Below are 25000 nucleotides of genomic sequence, written 5' to 3' on the forward strand. Positions count from 1 at the left end.
GGGTGTTGAGTTGGATGGGGTAGAGTGATTGTGTGAGAGATGGTGGGGAGATGGATGGGGTAGAGTGAGTGTGTGTGAGGCTGGGGAGTTGGATGGGGTACAGTGTGTGTGTGTGAGAGATGGTGGGGAGTTGGATGGGGTAGAGTGAGTGTGTCTGAGGGTGGTGAGTTGGATGGCGTAGCGTGAGTGTGTGAGAGATGGTGGGGAGTTGGATGGGGTAGAGTGAGTGTGTGTGAGGGTGGGGAGTTGGATGGGGTACAGTTAGTGTGTGTGAGAGGGTGGGGAGTTGGATGGGGTACAGTGTGTGTGAGGGTGGGGAGTTGGTTGGGGTTGAGTGAGTGTGTGAGAGATGGTAGTGAGTTGGATGTGGTACAGTGTGTGTGTGAGAGGTTGGGGAGTTGGATGGGGTACAGTGTGTGTTGTAGAGGGTGGGGAGTTGGATGGGGTACAGTGTGTGTGTGAGAGGGTGGGGAGTTGGATGGGGTACAGTGTGTGTGTGAGAGGGTGGGGAGTTGGATGGGGTACAGTGTGTGTGTGTGAGAGGGTGGGGAGTTGGATGGGGTACAGTGTGTGTGTGTGTGGGGGTGGGGAGTTGGATGGGGTACAGTGCGTGTGTATGAGAGGGTGGGGAGTTGGATGGGGTACAGTGTGTTTGTGTGAGAGGGTGGGGAGTTGGATGGGGTACAGTGTGTGTGTGTGAGAGGGTGGGGAGTTGGATGTGGTACAGTGTGTGTGAGAGATGGTGGGGAGTTGGATGTGGTACAGTGTGTGTGAGAGGGTGGGGAGTTGGATGGGGTACAGTGTGTGTGTGAGATGGTGGGGAGTTGGATGTGGTACAGTGTGTGTGTGTGAGGGGGTGGGGAGTTGGATGGGGTACAGTGTGTGTGAGAGGGTGGGGAGTTGGATGGGGTACAGTTTGTGTGTGTGAGAGGGTGGGGAGTTGGATGGGGTACAGTGTGTGTGAGAGGGTGGGGAGTTGGATGGGGTACAGTGTGTGTGAGAGGGTGGGGAGTTGGATGGGGTACAGTGTGTGTGTGAGAGGGTGGGGAGTTGGATGGAGTACAGTGTGTGTGTGTGAGAGGGTGGGGATTTGGATGGGGTACAGTGTGTGTGTGTGCGAGGGTGGGGAGTTGGATGGGGTACAGTGTGTGTGTGTGAGAGGGTGGGGAGTTGGATGGGGTACAGTGTGTGTGTGAGAGGGTGGGGAGTTGGATGTGGTACAGTGTGTGTGTGTGAGAGGGTGGGGAGTTGGATGGGGTACAGTGTGTGTGTGTGAGAGGGTGGGGAGTTGGATGGGGTACAGTGTGTGTGTGAGAGGGTGGGGAGCTGGATGGGGTACGGTGTGTGTGTGTGAGAGATTGGGGAGTTGGATGGGGTACAGTGTGTGTGTGAGAGGGTGGGGAGTTGGATGGGGTACAGCGTGTGTGTGTGAGAGGGTGGGGAGTTGGATGGGGTACAGTGTGTGTGTGAGAGGGTGGGGAGTTGGATGGGGTACAGTGTGTGTGTGTGAGAGGGTGGGGAGTTGGTTGGGTTACACTGTGTGTGTGAGAGGGTGGGGAGTTGGATGGGGTACAGTGTGTGTGTGTGAGAGGGTGGGGAGTTGGATGTGGTACAGTGTGTGTGTGTGAGAGATGGTGGGGGGTTGGATGGGGTACAGTGTGTGTGAGGGAGGGTGGGGAGTTGGATGTGGTACAGTGTGTGTGTGTGTGAGATGGTGGGGGGTTGGATGGGGTACAGTGTGTGTGTGTGTGAGAGGGTGGGGAGTTGGATGGGGTAAAGTGTGTGTGAGATAGGGTGGGGAGTTGGATGTGGTACAGTGTGTGTGTGTGAGAGGGTGGGGAGTTGGATGGGGTGCAGTGTGTGTGTGTGAGAGATGGTGGGGGGTTGGATGTGGTACAGTGTGTGTGTGTGAGAGGGTGGGGAGTTGGATGGGGTACAGTGTGTGTGTGAGAGATGGTGGGGGGTTGGATGGGGTAGATTGGCTGGAGGTCAGTTGAATGTTTCCCCTGTTCCAAACGCACCATCGACATTCATGTTAACTCTGATATTTTTGCAGGTCTCCCAACGACCAATGTCAGCACAAGTTCCACAGGGAAGTTCATAATGTGCGTGAGAGGGTGGGGAGTTGGATGGGGTACAGTGTGTGTGTGTGTGAGGGTGGGGAGTTGGATGGGGTACAGTGTGTGTGTGTGTGAGGGTGGGGAGTTGGATGGGGTACAGTGTGTATGTGAGAGGGTGGTGAGTTGGATGGGGTACAGTGTGTGTGTGAGGGAGGTTGGGGAGTTGGATGGGGTACAGTGTGTGTGTGAGAGAGGGTGGGGAGTTGGATGGGGCACAGTGTGTGTGTGTGATGGGGTGGGGAGTTGGATGGGGTACAGTGTGTGTGTGTGTGAGGGTGGGGAGTTGGATGGGGTACAGTGTGTATGTGAGAGGGTGGGGAGTTGGATGGGGCACAGTGTGTGTGTGTGAGAGGGTGGGGAGTTGGATGGGGTACAGTGTGTGTGTGTGAGAGGGTGGTGAGTTGGATGGGGTACAGTGTGTGTGTGAGGGAGGTTGGGGAGTTGGATGGGGTACAGTGTGTGTGTGTGTGAGGGTGGGGAGTTGGATGGGGTACAGTGTGTGTGTGTGAGAGGGTGGGGAGTTGGATGGGGTACAGTGTGTGTGTGTGAGAGGGTGGGGAGTTGGATGGGAAACAGTATGTGTGTGTGAGAGGGTGGGAAGTTGGATGGGGTACAGTGTGTGTGTGAGGGGGTGGGGAGTTAGATGGGAAACAGTGTGTGTGTGAGAGGGTGGGGAGATGGATGGTGTACAGTGTGTGTGTGAGAGGGTGGGGATTTGGATGGGGTACAGTGTGTGTGTGTGAGGGTGGGGAGTTGGATGGGGTACAGTGTGTGTGTGTGAGAGGGTGGGGAGTTGGATGGGGTACAGTGTGTGTGTGAGAGAGGGTGGGGAGTTGGATGGGGTACAGTGTGTGTGTGTGAGAGGGTGGGGAGTTGGATGGGGTACAGTGTGTGTGTGAGAGAGGGTGGGGAGTTGGATGGGGTACAGTGTGTGTGTGTGTGAGGGTGGGGAGTTGGATGGGGTTCAGTGTGTGTGTGAGAAGGTGGGAGTTGGAAGGGGTACAGTGTGTGTGTGAGATGGTGGGGAGATGGATGTGGTACAGTGTGTGTGTGTGAGGGGCTGGGGAGTTGGATGGGGTGCAGTGTGTGTGAGAGGGTGGGGAGTTGGATGGGGTACAGTTTGTGTGTGTGAGAGGGTGGGGAGTTGGATGGGGTACAGTGTGTGTGAGAGGGTGGGGAGTTGGATGGGGTACAGTGTGTGTGAGTGGGTGGGGAGTTGGATGGGGTACAGTGTGTGTGTGAGAGGGTTGGGAGTTGGATGGAGTACAGTGTGTGTGTGTGAGAGGGTGGGGATTTGGATGGGGTACAGTGTGTGTGTGTGCGAGGGTGGGGAGTTGGATGGGGTACAGTGTGTGTGTGTGAGAGGGTGGGGAGTTGGATGGGGTACAGTGTGTGTGTGAGAGGGTGGGGAGTTGGATGTGGTACAGTGTGTGTGTGTGAGAGGGTGGGGAGTTGGATGGGGTACAGTGTGTGTGTGTGAGAGGGTGGGGAGTTGGATGGGGTACAGTGTGTGTGTGAGAGGGTGGGGAGTTGGATGGGGTACGGTGTGTGTGTGTGAGAGATTGGGGAGTTGGATGGGGTGCAGTGTGTGTGTGAGAGGGTGGGGAGTTGGATGGGGTACAGTGTGTGTGTGTGAGAGGGTGGGGAGTTGGATGGGGTACAGTGTGTGTGAGAGATGGTGGGGAGTTGGATGTGGTACAGTGTGTGTGTGTGAGAGGGTGGGGAGTTGGTTGGGTTACAGTGTGTGTGTCAGAGGGTGGGGAGTTGGATGGGGTACAGTGTGTGTGTGTGAGAGGGTGGGGAGTTGGATGTGGTACAGTGTGTGTGAGAGATGGTGGGGAGTTGGATGTGGTACAGTGTGTGTGAGAGGGTGGGGAGTTGGATGGGGTACAGTGTGTGTGTGAGATGGTGGGGAGTTGGATGTGGTACAGTGTGTGTGTGTGAGGGTGTGGGGAGTTGGATGGGGTACAGTGTGTGTGAGAGGGTGGGGAGTTGGATGGGGTACAGTTTGTGTGTGTGAGAGGGTGGGGAGTTGGATGGGGTACAGTGTGTGTGAGAGGGTGGGGAGTTGGATGGGGTACAGTGTGTGTGTGTGAGAGGGTGGGGAGTTGGATGGGGTACAGTGTGTGTGTGAGAGGGTGGGGAGTTGGATGGGGTACGGTGTGTGTGTGTGAGAGATTGGGGAGTTGGATGGGGTGCAGTGTGTGTGTGAGAGGGTGGGGAGTTGGATGGGGTACAGTGTGTGTGAGTGAGAGGGTGGGGAGTTGGATGGGGTACAGTGTGTGTGTGAGAGGGTGGGGAGTTGGATGGGGTACAGTGTGTGTGTGTGAGAGGGTGGGGAGTTGGTTGGGTTACAGTGTGTGTGTCAGAGGGTGGGGAGTTGGATGGGGTACAGTGTGTGTGTGTGAGAGGGTGGGGAGTTGGATGTGGTACAGTGTGTGTGAGAGATGGTGGGGAGTTGGATGTGGTACAGTGTGTGTGAGAGGGTGGGGAGTTGGATGGGGTACAGTGTGTGTGTGAGATGGTGGGGAGTTGGATGTGGTACAGTGTGTGTGTGTGAGGGGGTGGGGAGTTGGATGGGGTACAGTGTGTGTGAGAGGGTGGGGAGTTGGATGGGGTACAGTTTGTGTGTGTGAGAGGGTGGGGAGTTGGATGGGGTACAGTGTGTGTGAGCGGGTGGGGAGTTGGATGGGGTACAGTGTGTGTGAGAGGGTGGGGAGTTGGATGGGGTACAGTGTGTGTGTGAGAGGGTGGGGAGTTGGATGGAGTACAGTGTGTGTGTGTGAGAGGGTGGGGATTTGGATGGGGTACAGTGTGTGTGTGTGCGAGGGTGGGGAGTTGGATGGGGTACAGTGTGTGTGTGTGAGAGGGTGGGGAGTTGGATGGGGTACAGTGTGTGTGTGAGAGGGTGGGGAGTTGGATGTGGTACAGTGTGTGTGTGTGAGAGGGTGGGGAGTTGGATGGGGTACAGTGTGTGTGTGTGAGAGGGTGGGGAGTTGGATGGGGTACAGTGTGTGTGTGAGAGGGTGGGGAGCTGGATGGGGTACGGTGTGTGTGTGTGAGAGATTGGGGAGTTGGATGGGGTACAGTGTGTGTGTGAGAGGGTGGGGAGTTAGATGGGGTACAGCGTGTGTGTGTGAGAGGGTGGGGAGTTGGATGGGGTACAGTGTGTGTGTGAGAGGGTGGGGAGTTGGATGGGGTACAGTGTGTGTGTGTGAGAGGGTGGGGAGTTGGTTGGGTTACACTGTGTGTGTGAGAGGGTGGGGAGTTGGATGGGGTACAGTGTGTGTGTGTGAGAGGGTGGGGAGTTGGATGTGGTACAGTGTGTGTGTGTGAGAGATGGTGGGGGGTTGGATGGGGTACAGTGTGTGTGAGGGAGGGTGGGGAGTTGGATGTGGTACAGTGTGTGTGTGTGTGAGATGGTGGGGGGTTGGATGGGGTACAGTGTGTGTGTGTGTGAGAGGGTGGGGAGTTGGATGGGGTAAAGTGTGTGTGAGATAGGGTGGGGAGTTGGATGTGGTACAGTGTGTGTGTGTGAGAGGGTGGGGAGTTGGATGTGGTACAGTGTGTGTGTGTGAGAGGGTGGGGAGTTGGATGGGGTGCAGTGTGTGTGTGTGAGAGATGGTGGGGGGTTGGATGTGGTACAGTGTGTGTGTGTGAGAGGGTGGGGAGTTGGATGGGGTACAGTGTGTGTGTGAGAGATGGTGGGGGGTTGGATGGGGTAGATTGGCTGGAGGTCAGTTGAATGTTTCCCCTGTTCCAAACGCACCATCGACATTCATGTTAACTCTGATATTTTTGCAGGTCTCCCAACGACCAATGTCAGCACAAGTTCCACAGGGAAGTTCATAATGTGCGTGAGAGGGTGGGGAGTTGGATGGGGTACAGTGTGTGTGTGTGTGAGGGTGGGGAGTTGGATGGGGTACAGTGTGTGTGTGTGTGAGGGTGGGGAGTTGGATGGGGTACAGTGTGTATGTGAGAGGGTGGTGAGTTGGATGGGGTACAGTGTGTGTGTGAGGGAGGTTGGGGAGTTGGATGGGGTACAGTGTGTGTGTGAGAGGTTGGGGAGTTGGATGGGGTACAGTGTGTATGTGAGAGTGTGGGGAGTTGGATGGGGTACAGTGTGTGTGTGAGAGAGGGTGGGGAGTTGGATGGGGCACAGTGTGTGTGTGTGATGGGGTGGGGAGTTGGATGGGGTACAGTGTGTGTGTGTGTGAGGGTGGGGAGTTGGATGGGGTACAGTGTGTATGTGAGAGGGTGGGGAGTTGGATGGGGCACAGTGTGTGTGTGTGAGAGGGTGGGGAGTTGGATGGGGTACAGTGTGTGTGTGTGAGAGGGTGGTGAGTTGGATGGGGTACAGTGTGTGTGTGAGGGAGGTTGGGGAGTTGGATGGGGTACAGTGTGTGTGTGTGTGAGGGTGGGGAGTTGGATGGGGTACAGTGTGTGTGTGTGAGAGGGTGGGGAGTTGGATGGGGTACAGTGTGTGTGTGTGAGAGGGTGGGGAGTTGGATGGGAAACAGTATGTGTGTGTGAGAGGGTGGGAAGTTGGATGGGGTACAGTGTGTGTGTGAGGGGGTGGGGAGTTAGATGGGAAACAGTGTGTGTGTGAGAGGGTGGGGAGATGGATGGTGTACAGTGTGTGTGTGAGAGGGTGGGGATTTGGATGGGGTACAGTGTGTGTGTGTGAGGGTGGGGAGTTGGATGGGGTACAGTGTGTGTGTGTGAGAGGGTGGGGAGTTGGATGGGGTACAGTGTGTGTGTGAGAGAGGGTGGGGAGTTGGATGGGGTACAGTGTGTGTGTGTGAGAGGGTGGGGAGTTGGATGGGGTACAGTGTGTGTGTGAGAGAGGGTGGGGAGTTGGATGGGGTACAGTGTGTGTGTGTGTGAGGGTGGGGAGTTGGATGGGGTTCAGTGTGTGTGTGAGAAGGTGGGAGTTGGAAGGGATACAGTGTGTGTGTGAGATGGTGGGGAGATGGATGTGGTACAGTGTGTGTGTGTGAGGGGGTGGGGAGTTGGATGGGGTACAGTGTGTGTGAGAGGGTGGGGAGTTGGATGGGGTACAGTTTGTGTGTGTGAGAGGGTGGGGAGTTGGATGGGGTACAGTGTGTGTGAGAGGGTGGGGAGTTGGATGGGGTACAGTGTGTGTGAGTGGGTGGGGAGTTGGATGGGGTACAGTGTGTGTGTGAGAGGGTTGGGAGTTGGATGGAGTACAGTGTGTGTGTGTGAGAGGGTGGGGATTTGGATGGGGTACAGTGTGTGTGTGTGCGAGGGTGGGGAGTTGGATGGGGTACAGTGTGTGTGTGTGAGAGGGTGGGGAGTTGGATGGGGTACAGTGTGTGTGTGAGAGGGTGGGGAGTTGGATGTGGTACAGTGTGTGTGTGTGAGAGGGTGGGGAGTTGGATGGGGTACAGTGTGTGTGTGTGAGAGGGTGGGGAGTTGGATGGGGTACAGTGTGTGTGTGAGAGGGTGGGGAGTTGGATGGGGTACGGTGTGTGTGTGTGAGAGATTGGGGAGTTGGATGGGGTGCAGTGTGTGTGTGAGAGGGTGGGGAGTTGGATGGGGTACAGTGTGTGTGTGTGAGAGGGTGGGGAGTTGGATGGGGTACAGTGTGTGTGTGAGAGGGTGGGGAGTTGGATGGGGTACAGTGTGTGTGTGTGAGAGGGTGGGGAGTTGGTTGGGTTACAGTGTGTGTGTCAGAGGGTGGGGAGTTGGATGGGGTACAGTGTGTGTTTGTGAGAGGGTGGGGAGTTGTATGTGGTACAGTGTGTGTGTGTGAGAGATGGTGGGGGGTTGGATGGGGTACAGTGTGTGTGAGAGAGGGTGGGGAGTTGGATGTGGTACAGTGTGTGTGTGTGTGAGATGGTGGGGGGTTGGATGGGGTACAGTGTGTGTGTGTGTGTGAGAGGGTGGGGAGTTGGATGGGGTAAAGTGTGTGTGAGAGGGGGTGGGGAGTTGGATGTGGTACAGTGTGTGTGTGTGAGAGGGTGGGGAGTTGGATGGGGTGCAGTGTGTGTGTGTGAGAGATGGTGGGGGGTTGGATGTGGTACAGTGTGTGTGTGTGAGAGGGTGGGGAGTTGGATGGGGTACAGTGTGTGTGTGAGAGATGGTGGGGGGTTGGATGGGGTAGATTGGCTGGAGGTCAGTTGAATGTTTCCCCTGTTCCAAACGCACCATCGACACTCATGTTAACTCTGATATTTTTGCAGGTCTCCCAACGACCAATGTCAGCACAAGTTCCACAGGGAAGTTCATAATGTGCGTGAGAGGGTGGGGAGTTGGATGGGGTACAGTGTGTGTGTGTGTGAGGGTGGGGAGTTGGATGGGGTACAGTGTGTGTGTGTGTGAGGGTGGGGAGTTGGATGGGGTACAGTGTGTATGTGAGAGGGTGGTGAGTTGGATGGGGTACAGTTTGTGTGTGTGAGAGGGTGGGGAGTTGGATGGGGTACAGTGTGTGTGAGAGGGTGGGGAGTTGGATGGGGTACAGTGTGTGTGAGTGGGTGGGGAGTTGGATGGGGTACAGTGTGTGTGTGAGAGGGTTGGGAGTTGGATGGAGTACAGTGTGTGTGTGTGAGAGGGTGGGGATTTGGATGGGGTACAGTGTGTGTGTGTGCGAGGGTGGGGAGTTGGATGGGGTACAGTGTGTGTGTGTGAGAGGGTGGGGAGTTGGATGGGGTACAGTGTGTGTGTGAGAGGGTGGGGAGTTGGATGTGGTACAGTGTGTGTGTGTGAGAGGGTGGGGAGTTGGATGGGGTACAGTGTGTGTGTGTGAGAGGGTGGGGAGTTGGATGGGGTACAGTGTGTGTGTGAGAGGGTGGGGAGTTGGATGGGGTACGGTGTGTGTGTGTGAGAGATTGGGGAGTTGGATGGGGTGCAGTGTGTGTGTGAGAGGGTGGGGAGTTGGATGGGGTACAGTGTGTGTGTGTGAGAGGGTGGGGAGTTGGATGGGGTACAGTGTGTGTGTGAGAGGGTGGGGAGTTGGATGGGGTACAGTGTGTGTGTGTGAGAGGGTGGGGAGTTGGTTGGGTTACAGTGTGTGTGTCAGAGGGTGGGGAGTTGGATGGGGTACAGTGTGTGTTTGTGAGAGGGTGGGGAGTTGTATGTGGTACAGTGTGTGTGTGTGAGAGATGGTGGGGGGTTGGATGGGGTACAGTGTGTGTGAGAGAGGGTGGGGAGTTGGATGTGGTACAGTGTGTGTGTGTGTGAGATGGTGGGGGGTTGGATGGGGTACAGTGTGTGTGTGTGTGTGAGAGGGTGGGGAGTTGGATGGGGTAAAGTGTGTGTGAGAGGGGGTGGGGAGTTGGATGTGGTACAGTGTGTGTGTGTGAGAGGGTGGGGAGTTGGATGGGGTGCAGTGTGTGTGTGTGAGAGATGGTGGGGGGTTGGATGTGGTACAGTGTGTGTGTGTGAGAGGGTGGGGAGTTGGATGGGGTACAGTGTGTGTGTGAGAGATGGTGGGGGGTTGGATGGGGTAGATTGGCTGGAGGTCAGTTGAATGTTTCCCCTGTTCCAAACGCACCATCGACACTCATGTTAACTCTGATATTTTTGCAGGTCTCCCAACGACCAATGTCAGCACAAGTTCCACAGGGAAGTTCATAATGTGCGTGAGAGGGTGGGGAGTTGGATGGGGTACAGTGTGTGTGTGTGTGAGGGTGGGGAGTTGGATGGGGTACAGTGTGTGTGTGTGTGAGGGTGGGGAGTTGGATGGGGTACAGTGTGTATGTGAGAGGGTGGTGAGTTGGATGGGGTACAGTGTGTGTGTGAGGGAGGTTGGGGAGTTGGATGGGGTACAGTGTGTGTGTGAGAGAGGGTGGGGTGTTGGATGGGGCACAGTGTGTGTGTGTGAGGGGGTGGGGAGTTGGATGGGGTACAGTGTGTGTGTGAGAGGGTGGGGAGTTGGATGGAGTACAGTGTGTGTGTGTGAGAGGGTGGGGATTTGGATGGGGTACAGTGTGTGTGTGTGCGAGGGTGGGGAGTTGGATGGGGTACAGTGTGTGTGTGTGAGAGGGTGGGGAGTTGGATGGGGTACAGTGTGTGTGTGAGAGGGTGGGGAGTTGGTTGGGGTACTGTGTGTGTGTGTGAGAGGGTGGGGAGTTGGATGGGGTACAGTGTGTGTGTGTGAGAGGGTGGGGAGTTGGATGGGGTACAGTGTGTGTGTGAGAGGGTGGGGAGCTGGATGGGGTACGGTGTGTGTGTGTGAGAGATTGGGGAGTTGGATGGGGTACAGTGTGTGTGTGAGAGGGTGGGGAGTTGGATGGGGTACAGTGTGTGTGTGTGAGAGGGTGGGGAGTTGGATGGGGTACAGTGTGTGTGTGAGAGGGTGGGGAGTTGGATGGGGTACAGTGTGTGTGTGTGAGAGGGTGGGGAGTTGGTTGGGTTACACTGTGTGTGTGAGAGGGTGGGGAGTTGGATGGGGTACAGTGTGTGTGTGTGAGAGGGTGGGGAGTTGGATGTGGTACAGTGTGTGTGTGTGAGAGATGGTGGGGGGTTGGATGGGGTACAGTGTGTGTGAGAGAGGGTGGGGAGTTGGATGTGGTACAGTGTGTGTGTGTGTGAGATGGTGGGGGGTTGGATGGGGTACAGTGTGTGTGTGTGTGAGAGGGTGGGGAGTTGGATGGGGTAAAGTGTGTGTGAGAGAGGGTGGGGAGTTGGATGTGGTACAGTGTGTGTGTGTGAGAGGGTGGGGAGTTGGATGGGGTGCAGTGTGTGTGTGTGAGAGATGGTGGGGGGTTGGATGTGGTACAGTGTGTGTGTGTGAGAGGGTGGGGAGTTGGATGGGGTACAGTGTGTGTGTGAGAGATGGTGGGGGGTTGGATGGGGTAGATTGGCTGGAGGTCAGTTGAATGTTTGCCCTGTTCCAAACGCACCATCGACACTCATGTTAACTCTGATATTTTTGCAGGTCTCCCAACGACCAATGTCAGCACAAGTTCCACAGGGAAGTTCATAATGTGCGTGAGAGGGTGGGGAGTTGGATGGGGTACAGTGTGTGTGTGTGTGAGGGTGGGGAGTTGGATGGGGTACAGTGTGTGTGTGTGTGAGGGTGGGGAGTTGGATGGGGTACAGTGTGTCTGTGAGAGGGTGGTGAGTTGGATGGGGTACAGTGTGTGTGTGAGGGAGGTTGGGGAGTTGGATGGGGTACAGTGTGTGTGTGAGAGAGGGTGGGGAGTTGGATGGGGCACAGTGTGTGTGTGTGATGGGGTGGGGAGTTGGATGGGGTACAGTGTGTGTGTGTGTGAGGGTGGGGAGTTGGATGGGGTACAGTGTGTATGTGAGAGGGTGGGGAGTTGGATGGGGCACAGTGTGTGTGTGTGAGGGGGTGGGGAGTTGGATGGGGTACAGTGTGTGTGTGTGTGAGGGTGGTGAGTTGGATGGGGTACAGTGTGTGTGTGAGGGAGTTTGGGGAGTTGGATGGGGTACAGTGTGTGTGTGTGTGAGGGTGGGGAGTTGGACGGGGTACAGTGTGTGTGTGTGAGAGGGTGGGGAGTTGGATGGGGTACAGTGTGTGTGTGTGAGAGGGTGGGGAGTTGGATGGGAAACAGTATGTGTGTGTGAGAGGGTGGGGAGTTGGATGGGGTACAGTGTGTGTGTGAGGGAGTTTGGGGAGTTGGATGGGGTACAGTGTGTGTGTGAGAGAGGGTGGGGAGTTGGATGGGGTACAGTGTGTGTGTGTGAGAGGGTGGGGAGTTGGATGGGGTACAGTGTGTGTGTGAGAGAGGGTGGGGAGTTGGATGGGGTACAGTGTGTGTGAGAGAGAGGGTGGGGAGTTGGATGGGGTACAGTGTGTGTGTGTGTGAGGGTGGGGAGTTGGATGGGGTACAGTGTGTGTGTGAGAGGGTGGGGAGTTGGATGGGGTACAGTGTGTGTGTGTGAGAGGGTAGGGAGTTGGATGGGGTACAGTGTGTGTGTGTGAGAGGGTGGGGAGTTGGATGGGGTACAGTGTGTGTGTGTGAGAGGGTGGGGAGTTGGATGGGGTACAGTGTGTGTGTGTGAGAGGGTGGGGAGTTGGATGGGGTACAGTGTGTGTGAGAGAGGGTGGGGTGTTGGATGGGGTACAGTGTGTGTGTGAGAGGTTGGGGAGTTGGATGGGGTACAGTGTGTGTGTGAAAGGGTGGGGAGTTGGATGGGGAACAGTGTGTGTGTGTGAGAGGGTGGGGAGTTGGATGGGGTACAGTGTGTCTGTGAGAGGGTGGGGAGTTGGATGGGGTACAGTGTGTGTGTGTGAGAGGGTGGGGAGTTGGATGGGGTACAGTGTGTGTGTGAGTGGGTGGGGAGTTGGATGGGGTACAGTGTGTGTGTGTGAGAGGTTGGGGAGTTGGATGTGGTACAGTGTGTGTGTGTGAGAGATGGTGGGGGGTTGGATGGGGTACAGTGTGTGTGAGAGAGGGTGGGGAGTTGGATGTGGTACAGTGTGTGTGTGTGTGAGATGGTGGGGGGTTGGATGGGGTACAGTGTGTGTGTGTGAGAGGGTGGGGAGTTGGATGGGGTACAGTGTGTGTGTGAGAGATGGTGGGGGGTTGGATGGGGTAGATTGGCTGGAGGTCAGTTGAATGTTTCCCCTGTTCCAAACGCACCATCGACACTCATGTTAACTCTGATATTTTTGCAGGTCTCCCAACGACCAATGTCAGCACAAGTTCCACACGGAAGTTCATAATGTGCGTGAGAGAGTGGGGAGTTGGATGGGGTACAGTGTGTGTGTGTGTGAGGGTGGGGAGCTGGATGGGGTACAGTGTGTGTGTGTGAGAGGGTGGGGAGTTGGATGGGGTACAGTGTGTGTGTGTGAGAGGGTGGGGAGTTGGATGGGAAACAGTATGTGTGTGTGAGAGGGTGGGGAGTTGGATGGGGTACAGTGTGTGTGTGAGGGGGTGGGGAGTTGGATGGGAAACAGTGTGTGTGTGAGAGGGTGGGGAGTTGGATGGTGTACAGTGTGTGTGTGAGAGGGTGGGGACTTGGATGGGGTACAGTGTGTGTGTGTGAGGGTGGGGAGTTGGATGGGGTACAGTGTGTGTGTGTGAGAGGGTGGGGAGTTGGATGGTGTACAGTGTGTGTGTGAGAGAGGGTGGGGAGTTGGAAGGGGTACAGTGTGTGTGTGTGAGAGGGTGGGGAGTTGGATGGGGTACAGTGTGTGTGTGAGAGAGGGTGGGGAGTTGGATGGGGTACAGTGTGTGTGTGTGTGAGGGTGGGGAGTTGGATGGGGTACAGTTAGTTTGTGAGAGGGTGGGAGTTGGATGGGGTACAGTGTGTGTGTGTGAGAGGGTAGGGAGTTGGATGGGGTACAGTGTGTGTGTGCGAGGGTGGTGAGTTGGATGGTGTACAGTGTGTGTGTGAGAGGGTGGGGAGTTGGATGGTGTACAGTGTGTGTGTGTGAGAGGGTAGGGAGTTGGATGGGGTATAGTGTGTGTGTGCGAAGGTGGTGAGTTGGATGGGGTACAGTGTGTGTGTGAGAGGGTGGGGAGTTGGATGGTGTACAGTGTGTGTGTGAGAGGGTGGGGAGTTGGATGGGGTACAGTGTGTGTGTGTGAGGGGGTGGGGAGATGGATGGGAAACAGTGTGTGTGTGAGAGGGTGGGGAGTTGGATGGTGTACAGTGTGTGTGTGTGTGAGGGTGGGGAGTTGGATGGGGTACAGTGTGTGTGTGAGGGAGGTTGGGGAGTTGGATGGGGTACAGTGTGTGTGTGAGAGAGGGTGGGGAGTTGGATGGGGTACAGTGTGTGTGTGTGAGAGGGTGGGGAGTTGGATGGGGTACAGTGTGTGTGTGAGAGAGGGTGGGGAGTTGGATGGGGTACAGTGTGTGTGTGAGAGAGGGTGGGGAGTTGGATGGGGTACAGTGTGTGTGTGTGTAAGGGTGGGGAGTTGGATGGGGTACAGTGTGTGTTTGAGAGGGTGGGGAGTTGGATGGGGTACAGTGTGTGTGTGTGAGAGGGTAGGGAGTTGGATGGGGTACAGTGTGTGTGTGCGAGGGTGGTGAGTTGGATGGGGTACAGTGTGTGTGTGAGAGGGTGGGGAGTTGGATGGTGTACAGTGTGTGTGTGAGAGAGGTTGGGGAGTTGGATGGGGTACAGTGTGTGTGAGAGGGTGGGGAGTTGGATGGGGTACAGTGTGTGTGAGAGGGTGGGGAGTTGGATGGGGTACAGTGTGTGTGTGTGAGAGGGTGCGGAGTTGGATGGGGTACAGTGTGTGTGTGTGAGAGGGTGGGGAGTTGGATGGGGTACAGTGTGTGTTTGAGAGGGTGGGGAGTTGGATGGGGTACAGTGTGTGTGAGAGAGGGTGGGGTGTTGGATGGGGTACAGTGTGTGTGTGAGAGGGTGGGGAGTTGGATCGGTACAGTGTGTGTGTGAGAGGGTGGGGAGTTGGTTGGGTTACAGTGTGTGTGTGTGTGAGGGGGTGGGGAATTGGATGGGGTACAGTGTGTGTGAGAGAGGGTGGGGAGTTGGATGGGGTATAGTGTGTGTGAGAGAGGGTGGGGTGTTGGATGGGGTACAGTGTGTGTGTGAGGGGGTGGGTAGTTGGATGGGGTACAGTGTTTGTGTGAGAGGGTGGGGAGTTGGATGGGTTACATTGTGTGTGTGTGTGAGGGGGTGGGGAGTTGGATGGGGTACAGTGCGTTTGTGTGAGAGGGTGGGGTATTGGATGGGGTACAATGTGTGTGAGAGAGGGTGGGGAGTTGGATGGGGTACAGTGCGTGTGTGTGAGAGGGTGGGGTGTTGGATGGGGTACAGTGTGTGTGTGAGGGGGTGGGGATTTGGATGGGGTACAGTGTGTGTGTGAGAGGGTGGGGAGTTGGATGGGTTACAGTGTGTGTGTGTGTGAGGGGGTGGGGAGTTGGATGGGGTACAGTGTGTATGAGAGAGGGTGGGGTGTTGGATGGGGTACAGTGTGTGTGTGAGGGGGTGGGGAGTTGGATGGGGCACAGTGTGTGTGTGATAGGGTGGGGAGTTAGATGGGGTACAGTGTGTGTGAGAGAGGGTGGGGTGTTGGATGTGGTACAGTGTGTGTGTGAGAGGGTGGGGAGTTGGATGGGGTAGTGTGTGTGTGTGAGAGGGTGTGGAGTTGGATGGGGTACAGTGTGTGTGAGAGAGGGTGGGGAGTTGAATGGTGTACAGTGTGTCTGTGAGGGTGGTTGGGGAGTTGGACGGGCTACAATGTGTGTATGTGAGAGGGTGGGGAGTTGGATGGGGTACAGTGTGTGTACGTGAGAGGGTGGGGAGTTGGATGGGGTACGGTGCGTGTGTGCGAGAGGGTGGGGAGTTGGATGGGGTACAGTGTGTGTGTGAGAGGGTGGGGAGTTAGATGGGGTACAGTGTGTGTGTGTGAGAGGGTGGGGAGTTGGATGGGAAACAGTGTGTGTGTGAGAGGGTGGGGAGTTGGATGGGGTAGAGTGTGTGTGTGAGAGGGTGTGGAGTTGGATGGGGTACAGTGTGTGTGAGAGAGGGTGGGGAGTTGGATGGTGTACAGTGTGTCTGTGAGGGTGGTTGGGGAGTTGGATGGGGTACAGTGTGTGTATGTGAGAGGGTGGGGAGTTGGATCGGGTACAGTGTGTGTATGTGAGAGGGTGGTGAGTTGGATGGAGTACAGTGTGTGTGTGAGGGAGGTTGGGGAGTTGGATGGGGTACAGTGTGTGTGTGTGAGAGGGTGGGGAGTTGGATGGGAAACAGTGTGTGTGTGAGAGGGTGGGGAGTTGGATGGTGTACAGTGTGTGTGTGAGGGAGGTTGGGGAGTTGGATGGGGTACAGTGTGTGTGTGTGTGAGAGGGTAGGGAGTTGGATGGGGTACAGTGTGTGTGTGCGAGGGTGGTGAGTTGGATGGGGTACAGTGTGTGTGTGAGAGGGTGGGGAGTTGGATGGTGTACAGTGTGTGTGTGAGAGAGGTTGGGGAGTTGGATGGGGTACAGTGTGTGTGAGAGGGTGGGGAGTTGGATGGGGTACAGTTTGTGTGTGTGAGAGGGTGGGGATTTGGATGGGGTACAGTGTGTGTGTGTGAGAGCGTGGGGAGTTGGATGTGTTACAGTGTGTGTGTGTGAGAGGGTGGGGATTTGGATGGGGTACAGTGTGTGTGTGTGAGAGCGTGGGGAGTTGGATGGGGTACAGTGTGTGTGTGTGAGAGGGTGGGGAGTTGGATGGGGTACAGTGTGTGTGTGTGAGAGGGTGGGGAGTTGGATGGGTTACAGTGTGTGTGTGTGTGAGGGGGTAGGGAGTTGGATGGGGTACAGTGTGTGTGAGAGAGGGTGGGGTGTTGGATGGGGTACAGTGTGTGTGAGAGAGGGTGGGGTGTTGGATGGGGTACAGTGTGTTTGTGAGGGGGTGGGGAGTTGGATGGGGTACAGTGTGTGTGTGAGAGGGTGGGGAGTTGGATGGGTTACAGTGTGTGTGTGTGTGAGGGGGTGGGGAGTTGAATGGGGTACAGTGTGTGAGAGAGTGGGTGGGGTGTTGGATGGGGTACAGTGTGTGTGTGAGAGGGTGGGGAGTTAGATGGGGTACAGTGTGTGTGAGAGAGGGTGGGGTGTTGGATGTGGTACAGTGTGTGTGTGAGAGGGTGGGGAGTTGGATGGGGTAGTGTGTGTGTGTGAGAGGGTGGGGAGTTGGATGGGTTACAGTGTGTGTGAGAGAGGGTGGGGAGTTGGATGGTGTACAGTGTGTGTGTGAGAGAGGGTGGGGAGTTGGATGGGGTACAGTGTGTGTATGTGAGAGGGTGGGGAGTTGGATGGGGTACAGTGTGTGTATGTGAGAGGGTGGGGAGTTGGATGGGGTACGGTGCGTGTGTGTGAGAGGGTGGTGAGTTGGATGGGGTACAGTGTGTGTGTGAGAGGGTGGGTAGTTAGATCGGGTAAAGTGTGTGTGTGTGAGAGGGTGTGGAGTTGGATGGGAAACAGTGTGTGTATGTGAGAGGGTGGGGAGTTGGATGGGGTACAGTGTGTGTATGTGAGATGGTGGTGAGTTGGATGGGGTACAGTGTGTGTGTGAGGGAGGTTGGGGAGTTGGATGGGGTATAGTGTGTGTGAGAGGGTGGGGAGTTGGATGGGGTACAGTGTGTGTGTGTGAGAGGGTGGGGAGTTGGATGGGAAACAGTGTGTGTGTGAGATGGTGGGGAGTTGGATGGTGTACAGTGTGTGTGTGAGGGAGGTTGGGGAGTTGGATGGGGTACAGTGTGTGTGTGTGAGAGGGTGGGGAGTTGGATGGGATACAGTCTGTGTGTGTGAGAGGGTGGGGAGTTGGATGGGATACAGTGTGTGTGTGCGAGGGTGGTGAGTTGGATGGGGTACAGTGTGTGTGTGAGAGGGTGGGGAGTTGGATGGGGTACAGTGTGTGTGAGAGGGTGGGGAGTTGGATGGGGTACAGTGTGTGTGTGTGAGAGGGTGGGGATTTGGATGGGTTACTGTGTGTGTGAGAGAGCGTGGGGAGTTGGATGGGGTACAGTGTGTGTGTGTGAGAGGGTGGGGAGTTGGATGGGGTACAGTGTGTGTGTGTGAGAGGGTGGGGAGTTGGATGGGGTACAGTGTGTGTGTATGAGAGGGTGGGGAGTTGGATGGGGTACAGTGTGTGTGTGTGAGAGGGTGGGGAGTTGGATGGGAAACAGTGTGTGTGTGAGATGGTGGGGAGTTGGATGGTGTACAGTGTGTGTGTGAGGGAGGTTGGGGAGTTGGATGGGGTACAGTGTGTGTGTGTGAGAGGGTGGGGAGTTGGATGGGATACAGTGTGTGTGTGCGAGGGTGGTGAGTTGGATGGGGTACAGTGTGTGTGTGAGAGGGTGGGGAGTTGGATGGGGTACAGTGTGTGTGAGAGGGTGGGGAGTTGGATGGGGTACAGTGTGTGTGTGTGAGAGGGTGGGGATTTGGATGGGTTACTGTGTGTGTGAGAGAGCGTGGGGAGTTGGATGGGGTACAGTGTGTGTGTGTGAGAGGGTGGGGAGTTGGATGGGGTACAGTGTGTGTGTGTGAGAGGGTGGGGAGTTGGATGGGGTACAGTGTGTGTGTATGAGAGGGTGGGGAGTTGGATGGGGTACAGTGTGTGTGTGTGAGAGGGTGGGGAGTTGGATGGGGTACAGTGTGTGTGTGTGAGAGGGTGGGGAGTTGGATGGGGTACAGTGTGTGTGTGTGAGAGGGTGGGGAGTTGGATGGGGTACAGTGTGTGTGTGTGAGAGGGTGGGGATTTGGATGGGGTACAGTGTGTGTGTGAGAGAGGTTGGGGAGTTGGATGGGGCACAGTGTGTGTGTGTGAGAGCATGGGGTGTTGGATGGGTTACAGTGTGTGTGAGAGGGTGAGGAGTTGGATGGGGTACAGTGTGTGTGTGTGAGAGGGTGGGGAGTTGGATGGGGTACAGTGTGTGTGTGTGAGAGGGTGGGGAGTTGGATGGGGTACACTGTGCGTGTGTGTGAGAGGGTGGGGAGTTGGATGGGGTACAGTGTGTGTGTGTGAGAGGGTGGGGAGTTGGATGGGGCACAGTGTGTGTGTGTGAGAGGGTGGGGAGTTGGATGGGGTACAGTGAATCTGTTGGAGGGGGCAGGCTGGAGGTCAATTGTACGCTTGACCTGTCCCGAACCCTTCCCCGCCCCCAACGTAAAATCTGATGTATCTTTTTCGATTCCAGTTCTCTTGAGTCGCTCCCTGATTTTCCGCACGGCTGAAGACGAGAGCAGTTATGTTGAGCTTATTCCCCTCTCTCTAAGCTCCCCGCTCTCTCCTCCTTGACCCTGTGCCTTTCCGCGGCCTCGGAGGCCAATCGATCGTACCACCTCTTCTCCTACGTCACCAGCGCCGCCAGCCCCCTCTTGCTCAGGTATAACCCGGCCGACTCCAGCCTGACCTTCTCCGTCAACGACTCGCTGGTCAGCTTCCTGGTCCCGCCGATGAATTCTGTGCTGAGGCACATCTGCTTGACCTGGCGCTCCAAGCCCGGCACCGCCACCCTGTACATCGATGGACACCGGACCCTTCAGAAGATCCTCAGCCAGGATGGCAGTGTCGCGCCGGGGGGTCACTTCATCCTGGGGTAGAATAACATCCCCCCCGGCTTTTCTCCCGTCCTTCGTTTCAACGGAGAGCTGACTGATGTGTTCCTGCACAGCTCAGTGCTGTCGGCAGTCGACATCAAGGCACTCAGCGGGGGTTGCCGCACATCTGGGGGGAACATCATCAGTTGGCCGGAAGGGCACTCTAAAGTGATTGACAAATTCTCTAAAGTGGATGTTGTACTTAACCCTGACTGCACCTTTCCTGCGAATTAGGCACGTTGAAGGGATTATTAATACTTGGTCTCTCTCTCTCTCTCCCTCTCTCACCCTCTCCCTCTCTCCGCTTTAATCCTGCGAGATTTCTCAAGCTCATGTACCATTTGTCCCGTACGATGGAACTGCGGAGTTCCCTGTCTGACCAGTCAATAAAACCAGCATCGAAAGTTAGGGTGCGTTGTCTGTTTCTGTTGCTCAGTGTGTGTCCGCCAACTCTTGAGGCCCCTGTAGGGAATCAGTCGCACACTCACACACACACACACACACACACGTTCACACACTTACACGCACCTTCACACACTTACTCTCACATACGCACACGCACACACACACACACACACACACGTTCACACACAGACACAGACACACACTCACTTATATACACACACTCTCACACTCACACACAGGGACACGTACACAGACATACACACACACTTACGCACACTCACACGGATACATACACACACTCACTTTCACACACACACACACACACTCTCACAAACACAGACAGACACACACACACACTCATGCTATCAAACACACACAGACACACACAGTCACACAACCACACACGCAAATATACACACTCAGATATGCACTCACACAAACACACACACACACACACACACACACACACGTACTCTCAAATACACAAAGACACACACACTCACATCAAACACACACTCAGATATGCACTCACACACACATACTTACACACTTACACACACACAAATACACATACACTCACACACACTCTCTAAAAACTTACTCATACATACTCACCTTCACACACTTACTCACACATACGCACACACGCACACACACACACACACACGTTCACACACAGACACAGACACACACTCACTTATATACACACACTCTCACACTCACACACAGGGACACGTACACAGACATACACACACACTTACGCACACTCACACAGATACATACACACACTCACTTTCACACACACACACACACTCACAAACACAGACAGACACACACACACACTCATGCTATCAAACACACACAGACACACACACACACACACAACCACACACGCAAATATACACACTCAGATATGCACTCACACACACACAAACACACACACACACACACACACACACACTTACACACACACACACTCTCACAAACACAGACAGACACACACACACACTCATGCTATCAAACACACACAGACACACACACTCACACAACCACACACGCAAATATACACACTCAGATATGCACTCACACATGCACAAACACACACACACGCGCGCACACACACACACTTACACTTACACACACACACTTACACTTACACACACACACACACACGTACTCTCAAATACACAAAGACACACACACTCACGTCAAACACACACTCAGATATGCACTCACACACACATACTTACACACTTACACACACACAAATACACATACACTCACACACACTCTCTAAAAACTTTCTCACACATACTCACCTACACACACGTACACACGCATACACTCCCAAACACTCACACAGACACATACACACACCCACGCACACACACAAATACACACACTCACAGACAAATACACACACAATAATTACAAACACTCAGATACGTAACCGCACACACACACACACACACACACACACACACATACTCTCACACTTGCACACATAAGCACTCACAAACACACACTCACACAAATGCACACACACAAGACATACACACAGCCGGGACAGGGAGGGTGGTAGGGGCTGGAGGAGGTTACAGAGATAGGGAGGGGTGTAGGGGGCTGGAGGAGGTTACAGAGATAGGGAGGGGTGTAGGGGGCTGGAGGAGGTTACAGAGATAGGGAGGGTTGTAGGGGGCTGGAGGAGGTTACAGAGATAGGGAGGGGTGTAGGGGCTGGAGGAGGTTACAGAGATAGGGAGGGTTGTAGGGGCTGGAGGAGGTTACAGAGATAGGGAGGGTTGTAGGGGCTGGAGGAGGTTACAGAGATAGGGAGGTTTGTAGGGGGCTGGAGGAGGTTACAGAGATAGGGAGGTTTGTAGGGGGCTGGAGGAGGTTACAGAGATAGGGAGGGGTGTAGGGGCTGGAGGAGGTTACAGAGATAGGGAGGGTTGTAGGGGCTGGAGGAGGTTACAGAGATAAGGAGGGTTGTAGGGGGCTGGAGGAGGTTACAGAGATAGGGAGGGGTGTAGGGGACTGGAGGAGGTCACAGAGATAGGGAGTGGGGGAGTGAGGGCCATGGAGGGGATTTGAAACCGAGGGTGAGAATTTGAAAATGGAGGGGTTGCTGGGGACCGGGAGCCCGTGTTGGGGTCAGCGAGCGGAGGGTGGGTGACGGGTGAAGGGGACTCGGTGCGAGTTCGGACACGGTGTGTGGGGGGGGGCAGCAGCGGAGTTTGGGACGAGCTGAGGTTTATGGAGAGTCCAACGACGGAGGGCAGCAAGGAGCCCGTTGGAATAGCCGAGTCCAAAGGGGAACGGATGCACAGGCGAGGGCTTCTGCAGCTGATGAGCTGAGATGGGGGGGGGGGGGGGGGTGGTGGGGCTGAGGCAGGTGATGTTACAGCGGTGGGAATTGGCGACGTTCGCGATGGGGTGCGATGGGATACTCCCCACTTGCCTGGATGAGTGGGGGTCCCACGACACTCAAGAAGTTCGACACCGTCCGGGACAAAGCAGCCCCCCCGCTGTTAGAACCACATCTCTCAAAGAGTGTATTTTTTGCAAGGAATCACCTGACCGGTATGGCGCCTGAGAATAAATTATTGTTCGTCTTGAACTGCAACGCCCTTTAATCAATGTAAATTTTGAACCTGTGATTTTCACATTCAGCCTTGTTAGTCCACAAACTGAGGAAGGGAGGCTACACTAATGCATTCCTTCTCTCTCTCTGCCTTGTCTACAATTGCGTGTAGCTGTCAACCAGTAGCCAGCGAACCCTGTGTTGTGACCGATGCAGCTGGTGTAGTGGAGTTACTCAAAAATCCCGGAGGGAAACTTTCAAAAAATTATAGGTTATGACAGTTGTTTCGAGTGTTATGTTTGAGGTGCGACTCTACATCCAGGAATCAGGCTACCAGTTCTCGAGGCCTTATATTAAACTCATGTAACCGTGTTATTAATGTACAAATATACATACAATATAATGTGCAAATATACACATGGCCACATGTTACGACTATCGGAACTTCAGACAAGCTCCCAAACTAATCTCCTTTAAGGCAACGGCAACCCGTAGACTTGACCAGACACCAGGCACAGCACTTTCACCGTACAAGTTCAAAATGAGACTCCTTCCACTTTGGTTCCTGTGGAGCCGGTTGGAGGCTACAGTGTGAGTGTTTCTGAGATTGAGTGTGCGTTTGTGTGAATGTGTGTGTGTGTGAGTGTGAGTGTGTGTGTGTGTGTGACTAAGCGTGTGTATGTGTGTGTGTGTAGTGTGTGTGATTGCGTGTGAATGTGTGTGAGTCAGTGTGTGAATGTGTGTGATTATGTGTGAGTGTGGGTTTCTGACAGTGAGTGTGTGCTTGTGTGTGTGTGTGCAATTGTGTGTGAATGTGTGAGGGTGTGTGAGTAAGTGTGTGAATAGGTGTGTGTGATTGTGTGTGAATGTGTGTGTACGCGTGTGTGTTTCTGAGAGTGTGTGTTTGTGTGTGATTGTGTGTGAATGTGTGTGTATGCGTGTGTGTTTCTGAGTGTGTGTGTTTGTGTGTGATTGTGTGTGAATGTGTGTGTGTGAGTAAGTGTGTGAGGGTGTGTGTGTTTCTGAGAGTGAGTGTGTGACTGTGTGTGAATGTGTGTGAGTCAGTGTGTGAATGTGTGTGATTATGTGTGAGTGTGGGTTTCTGACAGTGAGTGTGTGCTTGTGTGTGTGTGTGCAATTGTGTGTGAATGTGTGAGGGTGTGTGAGTAAGTGTGTGAATAGGTGTGTGTGATTGTGTGTGAATGTGTGTGTACGCGTGTGTGTTTCTGAGAGTGTGTGTTTGTGTGTGATTGTGTGTGAATGTGTGTGTATGCGTGTGTGTTTCTGAGTGTGTGTGTTTGTGTGTGATTGTGTGTGAATGTGTGTGTGTGAGTAAGTGTGTGAGGGTGTGTGTAAGTGTGTGAGGGTGTGTGTGTGAGTAAGTGTGTGAATGTGTATGTGTGTATGAGTATGTGAGTGCATGTGAGTAAGTGTGTGAACATGTGTGTGTACATGTGTGAGTGTGGGTGTGAGCTCTCACACACACACACTTACACACACTCACACACACTCACATACACACACACACACACTCACATACACACACACACACACTCACATACACACACAATTATACACACTCACATACACACACACACTTATATACACTCACATACACACACACACTTATACACACTCACATACACACACACTCACACACACTTATACACACACATACACACTTACACACACTCACATACATACTCACACACACACTTAAACACACACTTACACACCCTCACATACACACTCACATACACCCTCACACTCACTCACATACACACTCACACACACTCACATACACACTCACACACACTCACATAAACACTCAAATACACACACACTCACATACATACACACTCATACACTCACACACTCGCATACACATTCACACACACTCACTCACACACACTAACATACACACACACACTCTCATACACACTTTCACACACTCACTCACATACACACTTTCACACACACTCACATACACACTTTCACACACTCACACACTCGCATACACATTCACACACACTCACATACATACACACACACTCACTCTCACACACTCACATACACATACACTCACACACACTAACATACACACACTCACATACACATACACTCACACACACATACACACTCACACTCAAACACACACACTCACACACACACTCACATACACACTTACACACACACTTTCACACACTCACACACACATAAACACTCACAAACACTCACACACACTTACACACATACTTTCTCACACACATACTTTCACACACACACACACACTCACATACGCTTTCACACACACATACACACTTACACACTCATACACACTCATACACACACACACAGTCACACACTCACACATACACACTCACATAAACACTCACAAACACTCACACACATACACTCACATACACACACACTTTCACACACACTCACATACACACTTACACACCCTCACTCACTCACACACACTCACACACAATCACATACACACACACTCACATACACACACACTCACATACACACTCACACACACCCAATACACATACACTCACACACACACACACTCACATACACACTCTCACACACACTCACATACACCTACACTAACACACACTCACACAAACACACACTCACATACATACACTCAGACAAACTCACACACACACTCACTCACACACACCCACTCTCTCACACTCACACATACTCACATACACATACACTCACACACACACACATACACTAACATACACACACACACTCACATACACACACACACTCACACACATATACACTCACACACATATACACTCACACACATACACACTCACACACATACACACTCACACACATACACACTCACACACATACACACTCACACACATACACAC

At 54.1% G+C, this 25000-nt stretch overlaps 1 long non-coding RNA gene across 10 annotated transcripts; it reads left to right on the forward strand.

Annotated features, from left to right (window-relative positions):
- Window positions 1–2056: 2056 nt before the first annotated feature.
- LOC144677566 (uncharacterized) lies at window positions 2057–19516 on the forward strand. Of its 10 annotated transcripts, none has more exons than XR_013575753.1 (7): window positions 2057–2096; window positions 5925–5973; window positions 8327–8375; window positions 9672–9720; window positions 11023–11071; window positions 12730–12778; window positions 18707–19516. It is a non-coding gene; the product is annotated as an uncharacterized LOC144677566 (long non-coding RNA). The 10 variants fall into 10 exon arrangements; XR_013575751.1 differs by having other exon boundaries at window positions 8327–8366; XR_013575752.1 differs by having other exon boundaries at window positions 5925–5964.
- The last annotated feature ends 5484 nt before the right edge of the window (window positions 19517–25000 follow it).

Source organism: Cetorhinus maximus, unplaced genomic scaffold (genome assembly GCF_964194155.1).
Source record: "Cetorhinus maximus unplaced genomic scaffold, sCetMax3.hap1.1 HAP1_SCAFFOLD_2686, whole genome shotgun sequence".
Classification (NCBI taxonomy): domain Eukaryota; kingdom Metazoa; phylum Chordata; class Chondrichthyes; order Lamniformes; family Cetorhinidae; genus Cetorhinus; species Cetorhinus maximus.